Genomic DNA, 9545 nt, shown 5'->3' on the forward strand with positions numbered 1-9545 from the left:
TTATATTAATAAAAAAAATACCTATGACAGTAACCATAAGATAAACGAATGCTACATCACCACATTATGTGTCAGGTATTATTTTAAGATGTGATATTCTGTTTGGATGCCACGCTGGAACAAAACAGTGTGCATACATTATCAGGGAAAGCTTACAAAGAACAACAGCACTGCCATTACACTATAATTATGATGTGTGGTCGCCCCTCCCCAGTGTAACCAAAGCATCACACTCACTGCAGACTGCAAGGTTAACGAGAATGTGGTCGAGGAGCCTGAAAATGATGCATACCAGCCTGTGTGGTGCCACTAAAAAACCTTCTCGCTATCACACATGAAAGAGATGGCCCAGCTGGAGGAATGCAGCGGTGGGTCTGAGTAAGGAGAGACAGCTGGGAAGGAAATACTGTCTGCTTTACATGTGCTCCTTAAAGTCTTAACGTTAAACGGTCAGTTCACCAAAATTACAAAAACCTATTTCCTCGCTGTAGTGATGCACACAGCCATGCAAATAACCGTGAGCTAGATTTGGGGATGTAATAATATCCATCTTGCATTTCTGCCTCCACTCGGTCACAGCGGAGGTGGATGAAATCTGAGGAGCTTGCAGCTCTGGAAGACGCTGAAATCTCATCAGCATAAGAATAGATTTTGATTTTGGGGAGTTGTTCAGAAATACCAGGAAATATGAAACCTTGGGCTCCAGGAAACTCCAATCAACATTTTTCACTGCAGTTTCATTAAAAACTAGGGTGGCAACTAGGAATGACTTTCCTAGTCAATTCAGATTATTTTCTCAAATAATCATGTGGAATACATAGGCTAATATCAGAACTTTTGGCAACACTTTATTTGACGTCCATCTCTATAACTCATTATAACCATACACATCATAGAGCATTTTATTATGGCTTATAAGGTCAAGTATTATAATATAATTCAATGGACTGTAGTTATACAGTGCTATAACTGCATTATAACTCATTATAAGTATGGTTATAATGCATTATAGAGATAAGCATCCGGGGGTGTGGCGCAGTGGGTAAAGCAGCCGCTCCATGTAGAGGCTATAGTCCTGACCTCACCGCAGGCGGCCCCGGTTTGAATCCCGCGTCGGGCAGCCCTTTCCTGCATGTCATTCCCCCTCTCTCTGCCTTCCCCTTTCCTGTCTATCTCTACTGTGTGCTATCGAATAAAGGCAAAAGGCCAAAAAATATATACTAAAAAAAAAGAGATAGGCATCAAACAAAGCGTTACCAATTTTTTTTTTGATATCCTGTTGTAACTTTACCAAGGTCAGATGGCTTGTTTTGTCTGATCAACTGCAAAAAAACACAAAAATAGTCAGTTTACTACAGTTTATGATAAAGCAAAGCATCTAATTCTGCCCTTTTTACATATTCAACTAATTATTGCTGCTCTGTTAAAAAATAAAAATTGAGAGTAAAAGTAACAAGAATCATTACTATAAGAGAAGTATTTCTATAAAGAACAATTTGGCTCCTTTCAACCATTTTGCTCCAACTCACTATGATTCATCAAACATTCTTGGCTTCTTCCCACAAAGACAGACCTAAAGCAGTCAACACTTCAAGTCATCCTCTGAAATGTGGAGCAGAAGAGCTATAAAATACTTGCCTTAAATGTTATAGATCAATACTGACAGAAACAAACCGTTAAATCCTGCTTGTCTTTCCCCATTCAGCAGCATTTTCACTGAGGCCAATAAGGAGGAATAGTGACCTCATGATTTTGGCAGGAATTCCCCAACTCCCAGACCCACACTTATACTATCTCCCACACACACACACACACACACACATGCACACACACACACAGTGAAAGGGCAGGATTATTCCAAGTGGACTGTGAATTCTTTGTGCGGAGAAGATGGCAAAGAACAGGAAGCATGCGCAGCACTTCCTGCGGTGGTGGACACTCATCTTTAGTGCTTATGTTGATTTGTCGACCGGACAGTCTGAAAGGCCTAAAAACAATGTGTGTTATCCACAGTGAGGCTGCACTTTTATAGCTCAGAGGAACTGAATCATCGTGTCATCAAGGAGGAAATCATATTTAATGCTCACAAAGGGACAGCTTTGCTTTGCTATTACTTCTCATGATATAATAGGATGTTTTGAAACTTGAAAATAAGCAAGGGAGGGGGGTGGCTTACAAATTGGCGCTGGATGATTAGATTTATCGGCTGTGACTAATTGCTCTTCCAGCTATGAATCCGTTCTCCCATGAGACAACTTCTTTTCTAAACAATTCAAATCTCTTCCCTCCACTCTGAACCAGCCAATCACAACCAGACGCTCAAATGATACAGGAAGTGGCGTCAGAGACGGCACCGGCTCATTTATCATCATCACCTCGTATGTTTCTTTGCTGCAACACATGGCTGCTGCTCTCCACGTAGCATCTGGCTGCACTGGGTGTCCCAGGATGATGCAACAGCTGGGTAACCATCAGCACTACTCTACTCATCTGCTTTTTTTCTCTCCCCAGCCTCCCTGACAGTCACATCTACATCACAACCTCTGATAGCTGACTCAGACCACATCACACACACACACAGACAGCTGTTGTGTGTAGCCTAGCCTCCACATAGGCTACACATTTTTACACAAACATCCACGAGCTAAGCAAACATGTGTGTGAGAAGGACAGTAGGAGAGAGGAGAAGACAGACAGGCACAGAGAGACTACTCATACTCTCGTCACACACACATTTCCGCATTGGTCTTATGATGAGAGCCAAACTTAGCCTTTGTAAGGGTGTGGTTGTGTCCCTTCATTGTAAAAATGGAGCTTAAACTCAGTGCAGCTCCACTCAAATTCACCACAGTTACAGAAGATGCTCACTCTACACGGATTGCATCGTAAAAAAAAAATACATGTTTGGCCCTGTGTGCTCTATTTTAATGTGAAACAGAAGTGAGAAAACAATGACATTGTCAAAACCCATGTTGCATATTAGCACAACAGTGATTAAACTACAATTGCTTCTAGGCATTAACTGTTGTGAACCTTCATGTCTGGTTGGATCCCAGGAGAAATCCTCTGGCAGACAGGAGGTGATGCACTTTGTGTTTAGAAGAGCAGCAAAGGTTGACTGTTCTCATATAAATAGCACTCAGCAGTTACAGAAGCTTGAGCACTGATAGTGCCCTTGGCTAAACAGAGACACAGCAGAGAGCAAAGACAGCTTAATAGAGAAGATGTTGCCAAAATGTTAATAATAAAAAAAGACTATTAAGATTAACACTTTATGTACTGTCTGAAATTCAGGATCTCACATATATGCTATAATCAATATTGTAGCTTTGCAACAATGGGAGAAAAGATAACAAAGAGGGGTCGTGATGCTAGACAGCACCTTAGAGGTATGAGTAAAACCAATAACAGGAAAGAGCGTCTAAGGACAAACAAAAAAGCAGCAGCCTAATCCCCTTGAAAACGCAGAGGTGAGGTCAGTTAGGACTTTGAAATCGAAGGCAATAAGTAATAGACAAGAGACGGTGAATTGGTCCTGCGGCAGTGTAGAGATGCTTTGGGAGCAGCAGGGAAGCCTACAGACCCTGAGGGGCAACAGATTCAAGATGAGATAGCCAACAACCTCTGGACAAACGAGACAAACGGACAGACAGACAGACAAAGGCTTGTCTGATCCCCAATGGTCGAGTCTGCTGCAGATTTACAGACATGAAAGTGTTCAGTGGAGGAGGTAAACAATCTATTGTTCCACTATAAACTTCAGGCAAAAGGAGAGACTGGGCTTTTTCTGTGATAGTAATATATCAAATACTTTTTTTTACAACCTAAATCTGTATTTTGTGAGGTATAATGAGCTACACTGGTGGAAAGTGACCTTTATAAAGTTGTAAGGTCATATTTATTTATTCTGAATGTATGTGTGATGCTTACTTTTCATGTAATATATGTGAGGAATGAACATAGCTTAAGAACACTGACTCCAGCACTTTGTTTGACATGTAAATATACATCTCTACAGGGCTGTTTGGGAGCAGTTAAATAGTCCAGTATTATATATACAAAAAGTTCTTGTTCTAAAATTAAGAGTGCACAAAGGAGCACGCTTTGGTTGCTCCAGGGATATCAGTCTGTAAGTGTTTGATTTCATTTGACATTTGAGTAAAGTTGGCCCACTTTACTTCTCCTCATAAATGAAAAATAGCCATTAAAGAGTAGAAAAAGTCACTCCATATATTCTGTTGAAAGGGAACTCCTCTGACTTCGTAAGAAACCTTGTCTAAACCTTTTTACTCTGTCCGACCGCTCCAACCTGGATTCAGCGTAGTAATTTGTTCAAGAAAAACCTCAACTACTGAAATCCTTGAGTTTACCGTCGTTAAGGCTCATTAAGCGACCTGAGGCTGAATGTAATTGTAGACTGTGTATTCCAGCCAAGGATGCTCTTTCAGCGTCCAACCACTGCTTAGACAGGCAAAGACAAATAAGGACATTTTGACACATACATTCAAAGGGATCAGCTGCCTCATTTGCCATTTTCTCTCCTGATCAATGACACGGCCGGACGCATCCAACAACAACATCATGGTATCAAATGAGAGAGAAAGATGCCTTCTTTACTTTTTAAACTAAAGTGGGTCATGCTTTTCCCACTCTGTTTCTATAAATCTGTCTCATGCAGCTGTAATAAAATCTAAATTGAAATATAACAGAAAAAAATTGTGCTTTTAAATGAGACACTTTGAACAGTTTATAATTGATGCAGCTAAAGACTATGTGGGAACATTAATCTCCTTATGGCACAGCTATGGCATCATGCAGGGAGATAATAAATCATTATGGTGTCACTATAGTCTGCAGAAAATGAGTGTGCATATGTTTGTGTGGCTTTAATGTGGCTTATACAATACATGTTGCGGTATATGGGTGGAAAAAAAAAAAAAAAAAACTGGCCTGTGCAGCAGAAACGACCATATGGTGCAGAGAAACGGCCACGCGCATCACATGAGCAGTTGGCGAGGTGAACAAACAAGAAAACACCTCCATTTAGCCAGCATCCGTCCAGCCTGCCTCATTGTTATCACCATACACAACCCCACCCACTTCTGGCCTTGAGACATAAGCCCAGCACATGCTCTGTGACCCCTGCTTTCCACATGACCTACAGACCTACATATGGAAATGTACATTTTATGGATGTTGAGATCAGTGAAGTATTATGGTATAAAAAAAGAAACGAGAAAAAAAGCAGTCTGCCCTAAAGCACTATCTGACAAAGTGGAGTTATTCCTATACAACGGGGGGGGAGAAAACCAGCACTGTGAACAAGCACTCTCACAGATAAAGAGATAATAAAAAATTGATAATTAATAATCCAAGAGAATTAATGAAGCACATGCCCTGCAGCACAGTCTTTTTCGGCGTATGTGATTAATTCAAAGGAGCATGTGAGCGTGCTGAACATTTTTCAGATGATACACAAGATACACTCATTCCTGGAGGCAGTTTTCTCAATGGAGTATAGCAGCAGCAGCAGAATAAAAAAAAGTAAACTGATGTGCAAACTTAAACTACCAGTAAACAACAAAATGTTGGAACAATAAATATGATATTAGACTGAAACTGAACATTTAGTCAAGTAATGTATTAGTCAATCTACAGAACAGAAATGAGCAACTATGTTAAACACCTATGGAGTCAAAGTTTGCATGGTGGGTACACCCGTGGGCCCTTGTGGCCCCTGCAGAGCAGATAATGACTGACCTGTGGCCCTTTAACAGGAACATTAGTATTTTGCCAAACCTGCCATGTTGATTATGACTCTAATGGTAATGCTGCCCACAGCAATATAGCCTCAGCAGCAGACAAAAATAGTGAACACCCTCACAGTGAAATCCACACTGGCACTTAGGAGGAAAAAAAACATCAATGTTAGCATAACAGGACAATCAGAGGGGGAGCCTGGCAGAGGGAGAGATAGGAATGGAAACTGCCCAAATACAAGATCAATATCTGCAGTGGAAAGACGCACAAAATACTGGAAAGTCATACGGGAGTGCGTTACACCCCAAAACAGATGTGAAGGTCATTCTGTTTTATTTTTCATTTTGAGAAGCCAGAAATAAAGCCAAACAGATGATTATGTTTGCTTTTTTTCTTGTTTTCTGCTCTGCTGTGACATCTCTACCCATTTTTATTTTACCATCGTCTTCCTTGTTTCTCTCTGACTCGAGAGACACAAGCAGGAGCTTCACCAGCCAAAGCTATCTGACTCTCATAACCCTTTATACAGATTACAGAAGTGAGATGCACTGCTATTTTTAACTATAGACTCTCTGGTACAAAAACATATTACAACATTGAACAGAATAGATTAGTATAGTATGAGGCTGTTTTCAGTCACAACTGAAAGCTCCCTGACCACTGAAGTAAAATGAACTCACTTCCCAAACTTCCTACTATACACAATAGCCGTGGGCAGGCCGGACAACAAAGTCCTGTTTCCCAACTACTGTATACACTACAATGGAAAATAGGTTCATATTACTGAGGCAAACCATTTCTCTAAAATAAAAAGCATCATTATTATGATACTGACCCAGATAACAAGTTGTAGCAGACAAGGTAGCAAGTTGCAGAGGTGAAATAGCAGGGCTTTTATTGCACTGTGTCTGCTCAGTATTAATAGTCAACTTATGACTGTGCACATTGAGTGTTAACACGTAGCAGCTAACAATAGTCGGCTCGGTGACTGTAGGAATTTATATCGTATTATTAGGCTAACGTTTCCAGTTTTCCACAAGAAAAACAGAACACAAAGCAACTTCAACAAATGCGAAAATAGAGTATTCTGCTTCTATTTATGTACACTGCTTGCTTCCCATGTTATTAACAACACTTTAGCTGCATCAATGGACACGTATGGAGACAGGCTGCTGGGCTGTAGTCTAGCTAGGACATAGCTGTGGCAAATCTGTCCTGTGACACTGACACAGTTTTTAAAAATGTAACTGCCTGTAGAGCCAACCAGCCTGCCGGCAGACACGGAGGAGATGGAAAAAAAGGCAGGGTGAAAGAGAGAAAGGAGGGGGAAAAAAGGAGCAAAGCTGGACTGGATGGTATTATCTGCACATTCTGTGGCTCGAACCCAAAGAAATTTGAATTCTTACAGCTGGGAGGAGGAGGAGACAAAAAAAAACTGAATGATGTGCAGCGATACAGCTCTTGAGCTTTGCAAGAACACATCAGTACAGTAAATGAACAGCCAACTGTGTTGTAAACACAGGTCAGGAATGCAAGTAGTCTCCATTGGTACCGTTGACTCCCTTAGATGCAATTAAGGGGAATGATTGAGATGAATAAATACAATCAGGCTGCTGCTAAGAATAGAGGTCTCAGTTTCAAATGTTTTAAACCGTTGGGTCACTTGAACTTCTCATAGATCTGCTTCAGGCATTTGCACTGGAATCAAAACAGTCTGCCATCTGATAAGTAAACACAGATTTGTCCGTGAGATCCATGCATACGGTGTATCTTAATGTCCATAACAGGCAGGATTAAAGATAGGTTACTGTCATGCATTTGCACCAAGCCGTTTGCTATTTTCCAAAGTTTTATATTTTATGTGATGATGACAGCAAAAACTCAAACTCAACACAAAGAGAGCGGATGCATGTAGGCCAGCTACATCTGCCCCACGAAAACAAAGCCTCCACACAGGAGAGAGAGAGAGAGGAGGGGGTCCGACACCGGGGAAACCCTCTGCAGCTATACGTTACATAGTCAAATGCCTACTCACATTATAATAATAATAATCTACCCTTGGTGAAATATAGAGAGACACAAAGAGCGCCCAGACAGAGGCTGTGTGTTTCTAATGAGATAAGTTAAACACAAAGCGCTCAATGCGACCCGTCCTTCATTGATGTGCATCCTGTCTGTCTGGGAAGCCTCCTACGTGCGGGCAAGAGGAGGATGCAACTTAAAAAAAAAAAAATCCAGGTCAATAACAAACAGTAATAGCATAGAGGGCGAATGTGACCGGTGTTTTTTTTTTTATTCATAATTTTTGATCTTTCCACAGAAGCGAGGCTGTGCCGCTTTACAAAGGCGGAGCAGGGCAGACTGGTCATGCTGCTGCTGCTGCTGCTGCTGACAATAGTAGCCATCCAGTTAGCCAACAGAGAGTCACACACATAACCAGGTGTTTGTGCTTGTTTATGAAAGGTTGTCCACCAATATCAACCTAGATAATGTATTTCTAACACGGGAAGCTCTTTTAAAAAAAAAAGAAAAAAAACCTACGCTTGTTTTTTTGTGTGGTTTTTTTTAATCAACGTTGAGCACCCACTCGCATCAATAGATGGGCAACAGAAGAGCAGAAAACCGACTCTTTCTGTTTTTTCTCTAACGTAAACTTCACGCTCCTAACGGTCGAACACCTAGCTAAAATGCTGCTGTTACGAGCTATATTTTACTTAGCTAAATAAAAAGTAAAAGTCCGCTCCTCACTTACCCTTTTTCCCTTTTTCTGGTGTGTGTTGGTGTTGACGGTGTGTGAGTGTGAGGAGCCCAGCCCTGCAGCAGCAGCAGCAGCAGCAGTACGGTCTGACTGTGTGTGTGCGTCGGCCTTCTCCCCTTCCGTTGCTCAGCAGTAACGTTAACGCTGCTCGAGCTCTCCCTCCCTGCAAGAGAGCGGCGCGCGGACCCACGTCGCTCCCGGCCGGCGCAAGCGTCATGACGACGGGGATGACGACCTCGACTACCGGCCACACCTTTCACAATAAAATCAGAGCCAAAACAAAACAAATAATTTCATTCATTCATTCATTTCTTTATTTCAGACCAATGTTCCCTCTAATTTTCAAAACTCCTGAGCAGAAATTCAACTCCCCTGATGACCTGCTTGAGCGACTGTGAGCGACAGCTTAAGCATACACACTATGTCCACATGCTGGTGCTATGGCCTCACCTCTCCAACTCCAAATATCAATACAATTGGCTACTACTATAATGATTAACAACAGATTATTTTGACAACATTACCTAGGCTACTCCATATCTAGCTCAGTTACAGTTAATGATAACAAAATACAATATTGTTTTGGCAAAATAGAGTTTGCATTTATTGCCATATGAACAGTTATGTCAAAAAATAACTAACATCAAGTTGGTGTCATCAACTCTTGGCACTGAAGCATTCTTGATGTGAACAGTAATAATAATTCTCAAGCAAGAACTTAAATCGTAGTTGCACTACAGACCACGGTTAAGGTCATACTTTTCACAATTTGAAGCGCACATGAGGGAGAAATAAACAGTAGCCTAAACTAGTCGGGGATATTTGAGTGTGCAACTTTTTTTGTCTTCTGGGCAAAGAGGTGGGGAGCAGTGTGCAATTGCACAGTAAAACACCTTAGAGGGAACAGTGTTTCAGACCCAAGGGGATCCGGTCAGTCAGTGTATCTTTTGGTCATTGGATTTTTTTCTGATGAATGTGAATTAAATGTTCGGACACCAGATGTTGTCATTTTCAAGGTAAGACTGTG

The 9545-nt window shown here is 41.3% G+C and overlaps 1 protein-coding gene across 8 annotated transcripts in view; it reads right to left on the reverse strand.

Annotated features, from left to right (window-relative positions):
- Positions 1-8799, reverse strand: part of cep170aa (centrosomal protein 170Aa) — a 41231-nt gene extending 32432 nt beyond the window's left edge. For all 8 annotated transcript variants that reach the window (XM_085799622.1, XM_085799619.1, XM_085799621.1 and 5 more), the window contains exon 1: positions 8513-8799. The gene's annotated coding sequence lies outside the window, so the exon portion shown is untranslated. The remainder of the gene's footprint in view (positions 1-8512) is intronic.
- Between the last annotated feature and the right edge of the window lie 746 nt (positions 8800-9545).

The sequence above is a fragment of the Trachurus japonicus genome, chromosome 15, assembly GCF_045865225.1.
Source record: "Trachurus japonicus isolate A0001 chromosome 15, Traja_1.0".
Lineage (NCBI taxonomy): Eukaryota > Metazoa > Chordata > Actinopteri > Carangiformes > Carangidae > Trachurus > Trachurus japonicus.